General features: G+C 47.1%; 1 protein-coding gene across 1 annotated transcript in view; it reads left to right on the forward strand.

Moving 5' to 3' along the window:
* Positions 1 to 20,151, forward strand: part of LOC149339575 (neural cell adhesion molecule 2-like) — a 218,744-nt gene that overhangs the window by 92,234 nt on the left and 106,359 nt on the right. The gene's annotated exons all lie outside the window — the stretch shown is intronic.

The following is a 20,151-nucleotide window of genomic DNA, read 5'->3' on the forward strand; positions in this document are numbered from 1 at the left end:
AAGGCAGAAAGCTGGGCTAGTTGGTGCTTGGATTTAGAGGACATAGTAGTAGCGCTAAAAAACAGGGACGAGAGTAAACGAAGACAACACAGGCGCTAGACGTCAGCTGACTTTATTCCCGAAAAATACCAGAAATTTATAGGTGACAATCAGGAGCAAACAAAAATCAACAGTCAAATCGTATGCGTGCCGGCACTTCCCGATACAGGAACTTCAATTCTTTGGTACAAAGATAAACATTTGGTTTGCTCACATACGGTTGCCTTTCCATGTGAATGAGAAAGGCTCCCAATACCTCCCACTCCTTCTCGTCTGCACTTGCATATATCACACGTGCCTGCTCAAAGAAAGCGGGTAGAAGTTTTTTCATTGTCTTTACATCGTTTGCAGTGTGCCGCCGAGTGTCTTCTTTGTGACGGTGGTAGTCGATACGACTGTGACACTCAAAACCGGAAAGCGACGAAGAGCGGCTCGATTTCCATAATTTCCACCAGTATAGAACAGACTGAACAAAAACGAACTGGACAGGGGAGCGCTGACCTGTTCCAATGTTGCAGACTTATCTCTCGGGTCATTTTATCCTTCTTTGTCACATCAGTATAAGGACTCTCGTTCTTGCCATGTGAAACTTGTAGCAATCTTATAATTCCACTTGTAATTTGTGCAACTTTTTTTATAAGTTTTGCTTTTTGGGTTATGGGCTCATATTTTCCTTCTATTTTACTTAGCATTCCTTACTTAGCTTTCCTTTTATTTTATTTTTATCTTATTTTACTTATTATTTTACGTAGCAATACGACGTATAATGTGCAAAAGCATGCTGGCTTGAGCATTTTCTAACGCCTTTGCCTTGGCGGCGAACAGGTGGGCGGCAGTACTCTAAATAGGATGCAAAAGGTACTCGAAAAGTTCTATACTTTCATACATCTGCAGCGTCATCACTCTCCAGACCGAAGGTTTATCTCACAGGGAAAGGCACAATAAACAATCTTCTCCATAGCATACACTAAGCTGGTGTACACAGTACAAGCGTCGGGGTGAACGAACCGAAGATAGCCGGATGGCCTTTCCGGGGAGGGAAGGGCCGGAATGAGCTATAAAAGCCTAATGAACTCGGCCATAGGGATATTGGTCCCCCAGCAGCTCACGAGTCTCTAAACGGGAAGTAATGAAGCCCCGTACGACCGCCTATTGCTTCCCATAAATACGACTCCAGGCGGCCGAACCAGTACAAGGGAATGGCTCAAGCTTCCCACTGAAATGCTGCTGGAATCCGCTTACTTTGGCTATGGCTCAGCGTCTAAATCGAGCTGTCTAGCATAGAAAGGGAAATGCAATAAAAGATAAGGCAGCTATATTTCCTTGGCGGTAACAATATATCAGAAAAGCCAATTATAATTCTATTACCTTAACACTCTTAAGAAAATGCAATTATTATTTCTGAAATTCGCCCATAAGAAGTCTAGATGTCGAGAAAAGATGCATGTCGTGTGTTGTGCTTTTAATTACGCTCCAACTGAGAATTTGTTAACTACAGATTTCGATAATGGCGTTTTACAAATCTCAGCTCACATTTCACCTGCAAGTGCGTCCGGAAAGACATTGTTTTCATTTTGTCTGAGCGGTGTCCGTGTTTCTGTTCATTTTCTTCAAAAGGTGGAGTATCTTTGAATCACGTCTGTACAACTATATTGTTAGCGACATTGCTATGAAGGCGCAATTGCGCTTGCTGTAAGCCGCGACTTCATGGTTAGTGGTAATTGAATTTTTAAATATTCACATCTTCGGCAGTTACGGCAATATTATTTTCGTCATCACCATCATCAGCCTGATTACTTTGCCCATTGCAGGGCAAAGACCTTTCCCATGTATCTCCAATTAATCCTGCCCTTTGACAGCTGTGGTCACCGTTACCCCGCAAACTTCTTAATCTCATACTCACATTTGCCGCCGCCTGCTACGCTTGCTTTCTGTTGGAATCCGAGGACCAGACTATTTTCACCATCCTATATGGCTCTCAGAAAGCGAATGCGTGTTATCGGTGTAGGTTTTGGTTAGTTGACGAAACATGACGCTGGCAATAGCAGTCCTGAGCTACTGGCCGTGCCCTCACCTGGCGTGGTGTCAGCATTACCAGCCTTTACGTCTGGCCACTCTAACGTCATATCTGACTCACCTCACATTAACACGTAAAGACTTTGTAAAATGTTAGGAGCACACATAGCTTGCTCGTAGGCAGTGGTGGGGCTCTTGCAGCCTTTGTACAAGCCCTAACTTTCCGGAATGGAGGACGCGATTTCGCTTCCCTTTCAAGGTATTTGGAACGCTGACGACAAACAACCGCCTGTTTATCTTGGCTTATGAGGCAATGAGTTGGACACCCTAAATTCGACAGAGCTGTAGATACCTACTTAACGTGCTTAGAGAAAGCAACATAGTCTTACGCCCCTGGTCTCGATTTTTTTTTTCATCTAGTGATCGGTTCTACTTGTCAATAAAAAAACTGCCAGGACAGCAGCTTGGGCATGTTGGTTACTCATTTGGGACGGATTAGCCCAAAACACCAGGACAAAATTCAAGCGCTGACTTAGTCAGCGCTTCTCTCTTGTCCCGGTGTTTTGCGCTGTTCGCTCACAAATAAAAAACTGACAAGCGTCCACGCTCGGCTGTCTGGCGTGCTGAACTCACCGACCGCTATCGCTGTGCGGAGACTGGCACCGTTTTGATAATGCCTCAAACCAACAGTTAAGTCTAAGACCTTCAGACTTCATGGTACCCTGGGAAAGGAAAGGAAAGAGACTTTAATGGATAATGGAGAATGGTAACCTGGGCTACCACAACGTTCGCAACGGGCAAGTGCATGGATGTTACATCGGGGATGACACTTGACCACCAATAGTAACCATCCCGTTACCGGCTAACCTGCGGTCACGTGGCCGGATGTTGATGACTTTCGTTGTGAATCCTCCCGAGAAAACGCTGTATAATAGCTCTCGCTGCAAAATACCACACTAGTAACAAGCAGACTACACAGCAGTTGATGGGTTAGTGCAATCAATAAAGCAGAGTGTGTTGTGAGCATATAATTATCGTTGATTATGCCCAGATTCCTATATCTGTATGTCTGAAGAAGAAATAGTGACCAACATGCCCTAGCTTCAATGCGAACGCGCGAAGTGCATGTATGTCACGTACTGTTGTTGCAACAATATGTGGTTTTGTGCTCCGCGACAAATTTTCTTGCGAATGCAGCCAAGGCTACACAGCTGAAAAACGTCTTCACTTCCGAGGCAGCGAGTATAGAACCTGGTGGCAGTTATTAGTTCCCTCTTAATACATAGTATATTCTTTAAACTCGTTATTTAGGGCAAATTTATCACATAAATGTTGTTTTTCAAAAGAAGAGGGCCAGAAAAAGCACTTTTTTACTAGAAATATTTGTTCGGGCGCGTCTGGTTCTAGGAAGCTTCCATGGATGATTACAGCTGCTCCAACTAGGGAGCGAAAAACCTGCAGGCGGGGATCTGTGTGCAAGGCCGCCGTCATGCGGTCAAGTTACTAGAGGAGTGACGCAATCACAGAGGCTCAACTCCTCTAGAAAAGCTCTCACGAAGCGGATCGAAAAGCAAGTGCACGTATGTTCAAGAGCTTCAAGCAACTCTAGTACATTCTGCATGCGCCCTTTCGTCTAGAGAATTCAGCATTTTGGAAGGATATCGTGCATACGATCGTCTCTGCTGAAGGCAGGCATGAGGAGTTTTCCTTAGCTGCGTTACGTTGCCAAGTGCGATTATTAAGGTGAGGCGAGTAGGGAATGACGTTTGTTGGCTCACGGATAAGCATCCATGCGTAAAGTGTCTAACGAAGACGCCGCGACAGGTAGAGGCAGCCGAGTGTGGCGCGGAAGTAAAGCAGGGCTGCCGTAGGTAGTTATTAGCCTATCGGTCACAGTTCTCAGAGAGACAAGACAGAATTTTACCACATGTAACAAACTCTGCAGCTTCAACAATCATCAGCAGGCCTAACAGAAGCCGCGAGTTTGCGGTCCGTCTAGCTGTTGTCATTAAGTCTTACTGCACCTTCTTGGTAGGGTGTGGCACAAACTCAAGTAAGCAGATAAGGTTAAAACGACTGCAGAGTTAAGGCTCCACAGCTGGTGCAACGCAGGGTTAACTGTGGGGCAGTGGTGGAGGCAGGTGTGCTGCTGTGAACGTATTGAAATTTACGATGATGACCTTTTGGATCTCCTTTCGTGCTGCTTCGCATGCTCTCTTCTGCGTGTGGATAGCCTGAAAAAAAATTTAGGATTAACGCAAGTGAACGTTTATTATTCTGTTCCCTGAAACAACATGAAATTAGTGATGCCATTTTGTTTCACAGTGACTTATCTGACAGAAAGCAGATATGAAAGGTCATCTGTCTCGGTCATCTTGCGGCCACCTTACCAGGAGCAAACTGTTTCTTTCCTTTGTTTTTAATAGTGTTTTCTTATACTTTGCTGCTCTTTGTTTTAAGATATAGTTCGTCTTCACATTGAACTGATTATCTTTCTACGAAGCGCTTGTCTCAACAGCCTGAACAGGTGAATGAAGAATATCTTTCACCAACACAAAAGGTCACCTGGCTCACCAAAACAACCATGGAAGGTTTTGGTTGTGATCGCTTTGCTTTGGTGCACTATTATTCGAAATGCGAAATGCGTGCACTATTATTCTTGAATGACTCATTTGAGTGGGCATGCGATTAGCTTCTACTCTGACAAAAAGTTTGCTTCCAAAGACGGCTCCAGTTTTATTATCTTACCTACATGTTTGTACGGGGTATAGGTATTCCAATCGTATGAAAACCGTTGCCATTCGGGACAACCATGTCGCCGTTATTGAAAGGATCGCATGGATGTCTAATATTTGTTTTATCCTCTAGCAGCCAAGATTGCGTCAATACCAAAGGAACCTACATGCTTTCACATTCGAAGTCCACAAACAGGAAGAAATTAAGGACAGAAAGAGAACGGGTGAGGAGGAAAGGCGGAGAAACAGCGGCGATGCTGTCAGTCGACAAATTGAGACTGCTGCCAGCGAAAACATCAGGTTTGTAAGATACAAGCAACAAAACAAAATAGGTCGACTTGGACGTGAGGCGAACGTCATGGGGGAGTAAGAGGGAAAGAAAGAGTGCATGAAAGGGAGAGCAGAAAAAGGAGCGGTATCCCTGCGGAAGATGCGGAAGCTTTCTTCCAGCCTGTGTGCTTCTTGTCTTCACTGCTTCTTGACGTCGATGATGATGAAGGGTAAAGACGAAGAGGAACAAGAAAGTGCGAGAAAGAAGCGCTTTCCGCGAATGATGTCGCTGTTCCGGCGTAATGAGTTCCACCAGGTCGCCATCGTCCCGCCCTCATCGTCGTCGCAATTTGGAAGCTGAACGGGCCGCTCAGTTCGGGTGGTGCGTGATGCCGAAAGCGCAAGGCGTAGAGATGAGAGCTGTGACGGGGAAAGAGGTGCAACTCTGAATACCCACTCAGACTGGGCCGCTATCGGGCAGACGGAGCAGGAAAGCGTCACCCCATTCCTTGTCGCAATGATCTGCAGTTCATCGGACGAGTAAGAGCGTCTAGGAAAGGCACTTGCGGAGTGATTCCGAGAACGCGGGAAAGAATGACGGGGAGGTAAGATATCAGTCGACTCCGCCTTCCAAAGGTTGTGGCGCCCCCGCGGTTTTCTTTTGCCAGAAGACATTCATCTGAAGGACCCAGTCTTACGGCGGCTGATTGAGGGATTCGTCGCTGCCACCCAAACAGTGGGCAGCGGGGTATACAGGCGATTAGGCACATGCAGTTTGGATGAATCGCTGGTACATCGTCTGAAAGGTGCAATGAAGGCGCGCCAGTTCCGCTTTTTGTTTGGTAGGCTTTGAGAAGAGATGCGGATGCGCTGGGCTGTTGAACCCGAGAGGATGTCGGCGACGCATGTGTTGCGTATGTTTGTATCTGCCTGTCTTTTCAAGAGGTACTCCTGTTCACCGTAACGGCGCCGTTTTACTAAGGAGTAATCAAAGCTCACTTCATCACGTTCACAATGTATTGCCACAAGAAATAAAAACGCTTACAAATGTGCTTGCTTGCGGTCATTGTGATGAAATGCATTAAAACATAGCAAGGCCGCTTATGAACACAGTTATACTAATTCCAACAAAATTGTGTTTGTTAGACACTTCTAAATAGCATAGCAATCTAACATCCAGTAAAAATTATTGAATTTTTTTCTACCTTGGACGGTGATAAATGTCTGATATTTTTTCAGCATTTCTAGGAGAGGGAATAATTATTCCAGTCAAGAATAGCGTGGAAACTCTCTTACTTAGGATAGACACCCCGCGTGCGGCGTAAAAGCACAGATCGAGGAACTCCGTGTTCTGCAACTGTCATGAAACCAAGCCTTTTTTCCTTATATCTAAGGAACCGCGCCTGTTTTCTGGTTAAAGGAACTAAAAGCAAGAATCGCATATCTGCCCATAACCCGTCTGCATCGAAACCATAGCGCCGTACGTGCAATCATGGTTTTATGATCGCGTTTTGCGCTATAACGAAAAAAAAAGAAAAGGCGTGCCGAAAGAGACCACGAACTTAGAGCTTAGGCAGTGCTAAAAGTTATTTGTAAAAACAAGCCTGTTGAAAAGACATACGGCACAACTTTCAACACCCAAGTTCATAGCAATAAATACCGTAGTTTTTGGTATGTAGTCAGCGGACTATCCATGTTTAATGTTGGAGGGTTCGTGTTTTGCAGGCTATCTGCTGTGGAGGAGTGTATACATTCTTTTTTAAATATTGCCGATTATGCAGAAACTTTTCTACTTGTATCACTTCACGACGTTTTCTGGCACATACGCTCGCCTTGCAGTCAATTTTTATGCGCTCTTTGCATACCTTGTGCCTCTGTGCATGTACTGGGTGCAGGAAATCTCGAAAAAAATTATCACATGAGAACACATTGAGCCCTGTAGACTTCATACTCCGCGTGAGCAATATCCCAAAATTACGGTACATCTCTTTGTACTCTTCGAACAACAACACAGCCGCCAAAAGTAAAAAAATAAATAATTTTACCTGGCAACAATATTCGTATGCATTTCCCGTCAGGGCTTCTTCAAAGCACATACTGCTTTTAAAGTATTGATTCTCTGGAACAAGGTAGTTCCTAAGCAATGAGTAATTGTTTTGCAACTTTCTACGGCCACTAACACGTGTTTTATCTTTCTTTTTCTCTTGCAGGTAAGCCGCTCTAATTGTCTGCCTATGGCGACATCTCTCAAGCTGTAAGTTTCTGCACCAGATTTGTAAAAGAACAAACACAAGAGAAAAAAAAGGTGATGATCCCTATCCCATGCCCCCGTCCTCCGAATACCTTTGTTGTGTGCTCTTATAGGCATTTGGGGCGTCAAGAAGTGGCGTAATGTCGGTGTGAACTAAAATTTAACAGTGTTTTGAGAACTTGCCACAAAAAAAAAAAAAAATGCTAGCGGGACTAGTGCAAACAAACAAGCCCAGAGAACAGAACCTGCATTGAAAGGCACTGTCGTCGAAGGAATGCTGCAACAAAGCTGCGCAAGCGCCGTCTACAGGAACAAAAATTTCCGTCCCTGCTTAGCGAGCTGCTTGATCTGCCTATTCTGTCCAGCTGCGTTGGCGACTTCTCCTCCAGAATGAATCTATGTTCCTAGTTTAGGATAGCGCAGCATTTTCGGAGGTTAAAAGCTAAAGGGTAAAGGTTAAAATTTCGAGTTACTACATTTTCTCTCTAATCGAAGATAGCACAGCGCCACCTGGTGACCTGCGTCGCTTTGTTTAGCTCAAGACTCGTGGCCCAATTATTCGACGCGAACGCTGCTCATTAATTAGGCAGCAGAGCTAAGCGTCGGAATTGCAGACTGAATTTAATGCACTGGTGAGAGAAGGAGGATGATTTGCATTTTTATTGGCTCCCTACACTTGCAACGAGGACACAAGGGCGGAACGCATCAGCCTGTGCTTTTTTTAGCTAACGAGCTTGCAGTAATTCGCTGTCTATTTCGCTCCCGAAAACTGCATGTGTCTGTGCTAAAGAAACGTGGCAAAAAAACAAAACTTTTCCTCACTTTTGGGAAGTTTTAGTTATTTTCGTGGGCGGAAAAAAAGAGCAAAATAAATAGTTGCTCTTTTATTGTTCAAAAGTAAAGGATATGCCGCAACCCAAAACACGGATATTCATATCAAAGCACACCTTTCAGTCGATACATACAACGCTCTTTCACATATGTTGAGATATATTGCAATGCCCACTCAGTTGCAGCAACAGTAACATGCACGATACCAAGTGCTTTGCTGAACGATTAGCTGGCACCAAAATCATCGATACAGGCAGACAACAGAGGAAGTCGCCCCAGAGCTCCTTGCAGGACTAATTAATGTCAACACGTGTGCTTGTTCTGTTGTTTCATAACATGCTTGATGAGCCTCGAAGCCATCAACGTTGGCGTGTTTTCTTTGTCAACTTATTTTCTTCATGTGTTCCCAGCATGCTGAGTTTCCTAGCTTACCGTACAAATGTTTTCGAATTCTGTTGAGCTCCGTGAAAAACGGTGCCTCTGATGGATGGGTGCAGGCGATATATTCGACGACTTCAAATAGGAATAGAATATAACGCATTAAATATTCCTGTCCGATTCGCAGCATCAGCCTCCAATGTATATTTAACCCTGAAAATAACACGAATGTTCGAGATCAATAGAGCATCGGGTTTAGGGTTGATAAGGATTTTACAAAGGCGAAATATAGTAGTGTCGTACTCATGTGAATTCATCAGCCAGTAATCTCACTACCTCAAACCGTAGCTTTAAGGTGAAGGCCTACTAGGAAGTTATTCTGAATATTCGCACGTAGAGATACATTCTTCACGTGGAGATACATTCTACAATGACAACCACTTGATAAAAGCGAGCGCAGTATTCAGGACATCCGACACATTTATCTATAACTGTTCTGCATACGTAGCCTGCCTGGTGACGCTGCTAACTGCCCTTGGCTTTAACCCTTGCATTCACGCATTGTCAGCCACCCCCCCCCCCCCCCCCCCCAAAACAGGCGGCCAGTGGTGGTAGAAGTGGCGATGACGAAAGCGTGTGGCTCACCAATCGCACGCTCGGACCATGTTTAACCTAAATTCACAACAGATGGAAGGAAGAAGGGCGGAGTAGCGAGCGGGCGAAGCCGCTCGATGAACTCTCGCAAACTTTTCCGAGCAAGTCCCAGGCAGGGTTACATAGGTGCCGAGAGGAGCGGGTGTTATATTGTATCCTCAGCGTGATACTCATCTATACAGAGAACATCGCGCGCTCATGGGCCGCCGCTGGGCTTGCAGCGCTGTGATAGCGCGTCGTCGGCACGCGCCAGCGGGTAGAGAAGGGAACTCCTAGCGCTTGCCCGTATCGGTCGGGCGAGGCTGGCAGGAGAGCACCCCACTGCGGAGCCTCGCGCGCTTGCTCGGCGGGGTGCCGTCAAGACAACGTGGCGCCTGGCGCACGTCGCAGCAGAAAGACACGTCCATTCATCTCCCTCGCTGCCGTCGCTGTCTTCTCATCCAACGTAATAACAGACCCGGTGGAGCGTGTGAGAGGTGAGGCATGACACCCAGCACGTACACACCGTCGGCTGCTGCGGGCCCTCGTCAACGCGGCGAGCACGCCGCGCGAGGGTGCAGCGCGTGTCCCGGCTCCTTATTGACGCCGTGGGTGCAAGCGCGCGTTATCGGGTCCGCCACTCTGCCTTCCAGGGATGCTCGTCCATTGTTTGCGACTGCGCTGCTATTGAGACCGAGCCCGGGTTTGATACTCTGCCTCGGACTCAAACACGGGACGCTCCCTATTTCCAGTGGGCGACTGCAGCAGGATGAACTTTCACTGTCGAGTGTGTTCCTTGTGAGCCGGTGATCCTAATTAGCTTGGCCGTTCAGTGCTTCCGCACCTAATAGGATCTTCTACTACAAAGCGTTTTGTACCTATGTAGACACAGCACGCAAGATAAGAGCGTTGGTAATGAAGGGTGTGCTTAGAAGTGTAAACGCCTTTGAGCGCTAACCGATCTATGAGACCGCATTGCTTGCCTTACTAAGGATGAATGGGAGAGAATGAGCGACTTTCTTTTGCAAACACCAAGTGCTTTGTGAAATTCGGTTTCTGGCGATCGACATAAATTTATACGTTATTTGATGACTGGGGATTTTCATGAGATTATTATTATATTCGTTGTCGAGATGACATACACCACCTCAACACAAGTCTATTCAAGTAACTGTAGTCACGAATATTTGTACTGTTTAATTTTTTATTCTTGCTAACGTCACAGGCAATGATCTGTATAATTTGCTTGTGACACGAGATGCGACCAGACTTATCTCGAATGATCGCAGCCACGCGCAACTGCTTCCGCGTATTTCCAGACTGTCGTAGTTGCTCTGGCATCTTGCCTCGATGGCTCCTTGCCAGCTTTAAACTGAGTGTGGCCAAGATTGGCAGGCGCTCCTGATCGGCGACCGTCGAGCAACCTTGTTGCTATCGCCGCTGTAAAGTTATTCCGCTGGAGGTAAGCCCCGTAAACAGTTTCTTTAGGAAGCCCTTTTCGCTGTCTTTCTCAGAGCCAACTGCCGTCATCACTACGTGACTTCTAGGGGAAGTGCTAACAGATGTCCAGTCCCCTTCACCCTATGGGTGCCGCCGAAGCAGCCGTCCCGAAGAGGCAGATCCTGGGATAGCCGCCGAAGCCATCCCAACTAAAGACGAACTGCAAAGTGGAGAAGGAGGCCACCAAGTGGCGTTGCCTAAGGCAGCAACACTTGCATTGGGCTCCACAAAAATACGCACGCATCCCCGTACTGCTCTACCAACTGGGAGTTCTTTCAACCGTCATCGGCGTCTCGTACTAAGCGATATCAAGATTCAACCGGTGTCGGCTCATCTCGCCTAGCAGTGGCTTTTCGAAATTTCGAAGCGGCCACCGCCCTCTTAAACCTCGTCGCTTCTCCCCACCAGCGTAACAGCGCACATGGAGACCTCGGCACCAGCAGTGCTCCAGCCACCTCCTGCTCTCGGTACCACGGACGCCATGCCATCCGCCACCGTATCCCGTATCCAAGTCAACGATCCCTCTCGCGTACACAAAGACTTCACCCCCGACCCCGCTAACAAATGGATCACACCCGCCCTACTTAAGAAAGCACGCACCTTGCCAGGTTCTCGGTATTCCCTCCATTCCGTCAGAATAAAACTCCCCGGCGTCGCTTTTGCCCCCACTATAAAGCATTACCTTCGCTGCCAAGCTTCCTGCTGGTGTCTCTCCTCACATCGCCGTTTGACCTGACACCATATTGTCCAACTGCTCTGGCTAGTTGCGTTGGCAAAGTCCTGGAAAGGATGGCACTTACACGTATTGAGTGGTACCTGGAGCGCTACCGCATATATCCGGCTATAATGTCCGGATTTCGACGTGGATGCTCTTCAATTGACAACGTGGTCGTCCTGGTGCCATCGGTCCACGCCAAAAACATTTGATGTGCTTGTGCTTGGCCGAGGCATTGTTCCTGGATATAAAGGGCGCATACGACAATGTAACTCATCAGGCTATTTTGAACGCTCTGGAAACTGCCGAGCTTGGTGGTGGCGTATTCTGCTGGATACGGAGTTATTATCCAATAGATCTCTCTTTGTGCAGAGTGAGGTCTCATTTCACTTCCCGTGGAGTCCCGCAGGGTGGAGTGCTCAGCCCAATGCTGTTCACCTTACACTTGTCAAGCTTGTCGATATGCTATCACAGTCGGCGCAACTCTCAATCTATGCGGACGACATCTGTATCTGGGCAGCTGGAGTTACGCACCCACAAGTTCGAGCAAGACTTCAAAATGCGTCAAGTATTCTTGCGGCCTACCTTGACCTACAAGGCCTACAAATTTCAACCGAAATGTGCTCGATTGTTGCCTTTACACGCAAGAACATGTCTCATTATACCGTATGAATAAACGGCACAGCAATACCTTATGTAAAAGCCATCGGTTTCTGGGAGTAATCATCGACCGAAATCTATCATGGACCCCCATATTTCATACATAAAAAAGAGACTGACAGCGATTGCTCAAATTCTCGCCTTTCTTGGGGGAAAGTCGGGGGGAGCGTCAGTGTGGTCTATGATGCAGCTCTATAACGCCTTATTCATAGGATTTCTTCGCTACAGTCTCCCTGCACTTGGAAACTTTCCAAAACAAACGTACGAAGTCTGCAAAGCGTTCGAGCTCAAGCTCTCGGGACTTGCCTAGGATTGACGAAATGTGCCTCTACGGCCGCATCTGAACTCATCGCCCAGGAGCATCCAATCCCTACCTACCTAACAGTTGACGCACTGAGGGCACACTTCTGAAATATATCCCTGGTTCCCTCTCACCATCTTGACAATCTTCCTATTACCAGGCCACGCACGTCGTGTACAGACGTCAGTGATGCACATCGCGCCATTCTGACATTCCAGTTTACACTCGCCCTTGTTGCGCCGCCGTTCATTTCATTTCAAGACAAGAACACACGAACATATACCAGTCATAGCCTCTATGTTCGAAAGCTCTGAAAGTCTTCAAGACTTTTGCAGGCTCCCATGCCAGGTGCGCAGGCATGTTCTTGCGAAAAGGCGACTGCCATGATACATAGCCTGAAGTAAATTATGTTCACTGGACTCCTGCTAATTGCTTTACGACGGGAACGCACCGAAAGCGGCTTAGCCGAGGTACCAGCTAAACTTGAGAAAAAATTTCAGACCATCACATTTCTGGTTAATAAGAATGGACAACTCAGCTAAGTGGCGACGTTCGCCGACTGCGCGGTATGCTGCCTTTAGTCACCGATCTCAAGCATGACGCTCGCAGGCAGAACAGTCTCTTGTGAGCCCCTGTGAATGCAACATGCTGTGTGCCACTCCTCTAGTCACAGCCACTCCCTCTCGAGCTTCATCGCTGATACACTCACCCTCTCTCCTACTCAGCCTTCCTTCTCATCAGCACCAAGGCCTAAACGATGGTCGCCAATCAGTCCATAAAAGGGGACCATAACAGCTGCGCTGTAAAAGCACTGCGGCTAAAAAATTAAACGTCCTCGCGCCCTCACTCTTGTGCGCTTCACGCAGCATAACTTATTGATGTTTGCGTTGACGTGGTTTTGCAGTGTTGGCCTTTATTTTCGGCACTGCTAGTTTTATACACTAAAAAAACCTGTCACCATGGAGGAAAAGCCTCCGTACCCCAAAGTGCAGTCAGTGTTGCTCACCGTGCTTTCTGAGGTAGTTCTGCTCGGTCATGTCGAGGTGCGCCTATATATTGAAGATCTGGCCGCACGAGTTGATTTGTAATCGGAGGCGCTCCCTCTCGCGCCACCCGTCTCCTGCCTCTGCCGCCCGCTACTTACATTACCCTCCCCCTCTGCTTTCCTCAGCACGCTCTTACGGCCCATAACCATCACCGCCATAAAACCTAGGAAATGTGCATTACCAGCTGCGCCGCAAAAACGGGTTCTTTCTGACATTTCATACTGCAACGTTCCTGAAGCCCTGCTTGTACCCTACCAGCATTGACTGCGAGGCGGATACTCGCCCTAAGAGGACATCCGTAACTGGTGGCACAGTGCACAGCTTTCGAAAATTATTGAAAGCATGGTCAGTGGTGTTTTGGGGTGCGAGTGCTTCCCATCCTCACCGTGATTCACATCCTCATTTTACTCACACATCAGCCGTCAGCTACCTTCGACGTTGGTGGCGAGCAGCCTGAGGTAAAGAGCAGTCTGCGCGCAAACTTCGCTCGACTATTTGTGATAAAGATGAAGTGTGGAAGGTGCGCTGCACGCATTCGCGCGCACGGGAGTGGAGAAGACGACGAAGTAGGATAATACAGATCGGCTGGACCGTATGCTACGTGTACTGTTTCATTCTAATTATCATTACTTACGATACAACACTATTGTATTCAGAGAGAGCAGGTTGCGCTCCACATTCACTCTTTGACTTTTAGTCCAGAGCTGCGAAGAATGCTAACGCTGGCGGTTTCCTAATCTGTCACGCGGAGACAAAGTTTCGTGACTTCGCCAGGAGAATGCAGGCCTCTGCTATGGTTTGATCGCCCGTGCAAGCGGACGCCGTTGCCTTATCGCTAGCAACAACCGCTAGGGATTTCCAGGGTCACTTCATCCTCCCGTTTCCTCCTCTACTTTCTTCTTTATTTCTAAATGTACAAACTCGAATCTCTTCCCATGCTCTGTCAAGACTTTCAGTTCTGGCCATGAAAGCTCGCCGAGTCCTTATCGGCATCACGCCGAAAAGAAATAAGAAGAGGGAATGGAGTCCTAAAAAGCGCTGTACGAAAATCCCTTTTCCTTATTCTGTCCAAAAATAAACCGAACAAAAAAAGAAAAACGAAGTCATCTCGCGACAGCCAGCACCCTTTGACTGGAGTTTGCTGGGCAAGCTCCATAAAGGGCTTCTCTCTACGCCTCTGAGGAGCATCTTGCCCAGCTAGCCTTTAGGAAAAAAGCGCAGAAAGAGGGCGGAACTGTGCTGAAAGAAGTTTTCATCGTTTCGTTTGGAACGGCTCACTGTTCGCTTTTACTTGACTCATGTCTTTTTGTTTTCATTTGGGTTGCGTTCTTCCGAGTTTCACTTTTATTTCATCCAATTCTAGCGTGTGTTCCGCCAACAAGCCTTATCTTTTCTGACAGTGGGCGCCTTGTTTCCTCGAATGCCCCTGCACCTTCAAGCACCGTCTCTCTCAAAGCAGAGAACGAAACGTTCAAGCGGGATAAACGAAGCTCAACAATTTCGGGTTCAGTGATATTTTTTTTTAACGCTGTTCAGCCGTCGCTCGCAATGTTCATTCCCGGTCGCCTTCCGCTCACGTACGTGGTTTGATCATTGTGCCCTCCTCACTTTACTGACCGAGAGTAGTGCTCTTACTTAACTATCGGCTCAGTTATAGCTGATCGCAAACGAAGAACCACTTTTTCCCTCCACTGGATACTCTCGTACGGGTCGACTGTTTTTCTGGTGAGTAATTTTCCTTGCGTTATACCTTTCCCTGCTTATTCATAAGAGTTTACTTTTTTTCTTTGTTTTTCATTTTCAACCTAGGCAATCTTGTTTGATCAACGCTGCGTGCTGTCGAGGAAGCAAGAAGGATAACATTCAAAAATTAAATAACTCCTCTGCTTCGCTTACGATGGAAAGAAAAGAACGAATTGAAGAGAAAAGAAAACTCGCGAAAAAGGCGGGTGTTTCATTTGGGACCACGTCAAGGCGTGAGAAGGGAGCGTTATGCTTCCGAGCGCCACTGCGTCCAATATTCAATAATTTCGCGCACACGGCCTCCTCGAAAAAAAAAATGAAAGAGGCAGACAAAAGAAACATCGCACACACTTGTCCCTTTCCAACTTCTTTCCGGCGTTAGTCTCGTCGACGTTTCCTGGTGACTTGGCCGCGCCTCGCTGGGAGGTAACCTCATTGGAAACGCCAACTTTCTACTGGTAGAACGACGCACACGCGCGAATTCGAAGGAGAAACAGAAAGTAGGAAATTGTTTACCTCGCGCGCTAGTTGTTGTTCATTTCGCAGCACAGCCGAGCACTTGTGCCGAAGTTTCCCTTCGCGTCGTGCTCGTCCAATTTTTCCGCGTATGCGATCGTTGGTGACGCCTTTTCCCGTGCGCCAAACGTAATAGCAGGTTGTCGTTCAAGACCCACATTTTTTTTTACCATTATTTGTTTCCAACCTGCGCATTTGATTTCGCTTGCCCCGTGCTTTTCTCCGTTGTCTGGAGGTCGATATTAGCAAAACCATGCTTCTTTTCTGTCTCGTTATCTCTTCTTCCCAATCGATGTTTTCTATTTTTAAGAAATGTAGTCTCGTTCCTCGTTTCCCCGGATGGGGAGAGGCAGGTGAAGGTGAGGGAGGGGATGGAGAAGGAGGAGCGGAGGATGGCACTCGCAGGTGAAATAAAGCGTCTCCGTTCTCCAGTTTCGCGTGCCGAATAAGATGTGAGCTCGCCGTTCGGCTTCCGCGCGCACGGTTTCCTGGAGTCAGTTCGTGATTAATCAATCCTTCCGTTTTCGGGCCTACGGCGTAACGAACGCTATCGCCGATGCGCACCTTAAAGCCACCTCCCCTTTCCTCCTCATCCTCCTTTTGACGACCAACACTCGAGCAACGCCTTACACGGCGCTTGCTTTTCGCTGCGCTCCTGTCTCCATCTTCCTGCCACTTTACATTTCTCTTTCTTTCTCCCCACTATTCTTCTTTCTTCTATCCAAGCTGGCAGCATAGATGAGGCAGCCTAAAGAAGGGAATCGCCTCCTCGTATTTGAATACGTGCCCATATATATACGCGGACGTATCGGTTGCCGCTTACCTCCTTCTTTTCCCGTGTCGTGCTTCCGCACCGATTTCTCGTGCGATTGCCGAACGTTGTGAGGCTCCGTGCATGCGCGCTCGCGTGTATGTGTGTCTGTCGTTCATCGTTTTCCGTATTTGTGTTTTTCGACAGCCGTCATTCTATCTCTTTCTGCGGTCTTCTTTCTTCTTACATCGTCCTCTACTGGCTGTACGGGTAGCTGCTGCACGAGGGGGATTCCAAAAGAAAGAAAACAGCCAAACAGCGTTCCGATATTACCATGCGGAAACCATTTCGAAGTGAGATTCCCGTTCGGTATTCCTTTCATCGCGCCCGAACGGCACAGTTTTTGCGGTTGTCCCTATGCTATAAGCGATTGCTCTTTGCACGCGGAGGGAAGGAGGTGAGGTTGGGGGGGGGGGGGGGGAGGGGGGAGGACACAAGGGAATAAGAGAAATAAGAAAGGAGTCCCGGAGTGGCGCCTGCCGTACGCGGGTGGGAAACACGATATGTTCTACGCATAAATCGTGTGGCTGCCAAGCGGTTGCTTCGATCTGCGAAATCGTCATGCCTGCGCGCCCTAGCTTCTTCCCACGGCTAGAGCCGCGAGCATGACTGCCATGCAGGCTAGGTTTAAGATCTGTGCGTACATCACGATGGTTCATATTTTTTTCTCTTGCCGAGTGCGACAAAACTAGTTTCATTTAGAAAGGAGGATTCTAAAATTGCATGCATCCGGTACTGATCTTATGGCATTCGTGTTCAGCCGAACTAAAAGACATAGAAAACGACTGTCTGACGAAGTTTAGCACGAATGCAATGAGGCTAGGAGCAAGGCGTCTCGGCGCGTGCATTTGTCTTTGCTTTCGTATACATTTTGTTTTAATTAACATTTCATTTCTGAATTGCGTGCACTCCGCCGCTTCCTTCCAGCACCGCTTGTGCATAGCAGACAGGCGATGTCAGAGCGGCGCTATCGCTTGGTTCGTCACTCGAATCTGCATCCACAGAAAACACCGTTTCCATGTTGTGTGGTTTAGGATTTCACTGTACCATTGTCGGAATGACTTTGGGGCCGCAGAGTCTCCTTGCGGGGCCTGGTTAGTGAGAGCTCGAGCTACAGTGTGCACGCTCCAATTATCGCTTAGAGATTCGTGCACTGGTGTCCAGATGAGCTCATTTCGTGAAAGGTTGCGTTTTCCCATTAAGATACTGCTTACGTTCCCTGATGTGGGGCCACTGCGCACTCTCTGATAGGTCTTAACTTGTCTTACAGGTCTTAACTTGTCTTGATAGGCCTTAACTTGAACTGCACTTTAGTTATATTGCTGCATTGTACTGTGTATTTCTCGTATTCATTGTGTTGTAATTGAAAAGCGTGAACATGTTATCCTATTGCAACCGCGTACATGCTTAAATTCAGAAAATGTGTGTCTGCTGCTGCTGCAGGCTGTAACTGATGTGAGGGGGCTAAGGCCTCGTCAGGCTTCCAAGCGTTTAGCCTTACGCCACCCGCAGGGATTCATCTGTATTGTTTCCTGCAAATAAAAAAGCCAATTCAATTCAATTCAAACAACATACTGTTTCCAAACGGTCGCTTGATCCGGACATCATCAGAACTTCCAATTCATCGGTATCATATAATTTCTTTTGACTCAAAGAAACATCGTCGTACTTGTCGTACTTGTCAGATTCATAAGCTTAAGGTCATTCCGCATGGTGTGATCGAAAGCTTTCTCGATCAAAACAAATTTAGCTAAATTAATTATAAAATTTTGCTGGCGGTACTAAACAGTATTCACTGGTCTCTTTTCGACGCTGAAAATATATTAGGTGTTTGGTAAATCATTTATATTTTTCATAGGTGTCATGTGCCTGCACGGAAGTCTATGAATGACAGAACTATGGACGAGAGAATGGTTGAAATGTCATTTCTCTATATATTCTTATGACTCATCGAGGCAGTTTCATTTCAGTTAATGCTGTCTGGGGTGCAACTATTTGTTGTAGTGCACAGGCACCGAATCGAAAATTCTGAATTAAGTCTCAAAAAACATCTCAGAAGTGCGAAGCGTGTGAACATAATGGCCGAACAAATTAGCTATATTTAAAGATAATTTTTTCGGCATAAGCGACCCAGCACCCTCTGTCCAACTTCCCCCCTATACGCTTCCGCATCCCTAGCCTGAACAACGAACAACAAACTCCCCACCGCACTAGGACAAAGAACCGTCTCCTTTGCTTTCTTTACTAGTCTCCGCTGCATTGCAACCACGACGTCATAAGAACCGGTTGAGGGGCATTCGCAGCCGAATTCTTAACCTCTAGCCGGCTAGGCCAACTTCGCTCAAGTGGTTCGAATTCTTGAGATAGAGTCAAGCACGTGTTGTTTCTTTAAGCAGTCGACCTCACAGGAACTCATCACAAGCCTATGGGGAAAGCTTGTACCCAATGGAAACCAGCAAGTACCTAGCGGCACTGGGGATCTTACTCGACACCTCCTGTATACGAGGCGGATGTGCAAACTTTAAGGCCACCCGTTCTGTCCAAGGGTTTAATTTTATCGTGACATAAAAGTATTATTTGTAAATTAATAATTCGGTTTAGTTTCTTTTACGGGGCTTAACTTCCCAGAGCGACTCAGGCTATGAGGGACGCCGTAGTAGAGGGCTCTGGATAGTTTCGACCACCCGGGATCCTTTAACGTTCACTAACGTCGCACGGTTCACAGGACTCTGGTATTTCGCTTTCTTTCGGGTCAGGAGACGAGCATCATAACCACTGAGCCACCGTGACCGCCTTAAGTGAATAATAAGACTTCGATACATCTGAGTGGGTGATTCGGAAGTGATAGCGTTCCACGGCTTTTGAGTAGAACATTTTCAACGTCCGTACTTGAGCCATCAAAGTAAATTACAAAATATCGACAGAGAGAGCACCAGAGACCTGTTTGTTAAGTATCTGGTCCTTAATGAAGTAAATAAGACGAGGTTACAGCAGCGAAAATTCATATTTGGAACCCCTTTCTTGGCGCCTCGCTAAGAGCGCGGCTTATGAGCCACCCACTGTCCGTCTTAGCTCGCTCTTTCTGTCCTCCTTTTCTCGCTTGGGTGTTCGCGATGCATTATAGGTTTTCTCTGTGCGTTTTGTGCCCTGTGCGCTGTGTGATTTCGTGTGAAGAAAATGCGTCCTGAAGCAAACTTTCAGCGGGAGGAAACCCGACTGGAAGTAACTGGAAGTGCGAGAAGGTTATTCAACTTGCGGCCCGATAACTTTTAAAAGTCACTGTGCTCCGGCATGAGTTGAAAGTTGTTTTCATGGGTAGACTGTTGTTATACCTTGGACAACTAAGGGCCGCACTAGACTGCTTCAAATTACGCATTTCCCGTGGCACTTGCGAAAGATGCGGGTTCAATCCCCAGTGGAGCTAGGTACCGACCGAGGATACCATCACTACAAGATTTCCCCTCTTCTAGTGCACGGAATCTTGCGATAAAATGCTTGAGAAATTGATCCTTCTTCCCGCCTTGAGTAGACGAAAGCACCTTCTGCCATGGCGCTTTAAAATGATGGAAAACTAAATTAACATCATCATATATTCGCACTCTGCTAAGCATTATTAAGAGCTGTAATTTGTGCTAGTTGGCGTTGGTTTATCTTAAAAAAAGACAACGCTGAGAACGAGACAAGAAAAAGCCAATATGACGAGCGC

Source organism: Amblyomma mixtum, chromosome 6 (assembly GCF_055824585.1).
Source record: "Amblyomma mixtum isolate Tamu chromosome 6, ASM5582458v1, whole genome shotgun sequence".
Classification (NCBI taxonomy): Eukaryota; Metazoa; Arthropoda; class Arachnida; order Ixodida; family Ixodidae; genus Amblyomma; species Amblyomma mixtum.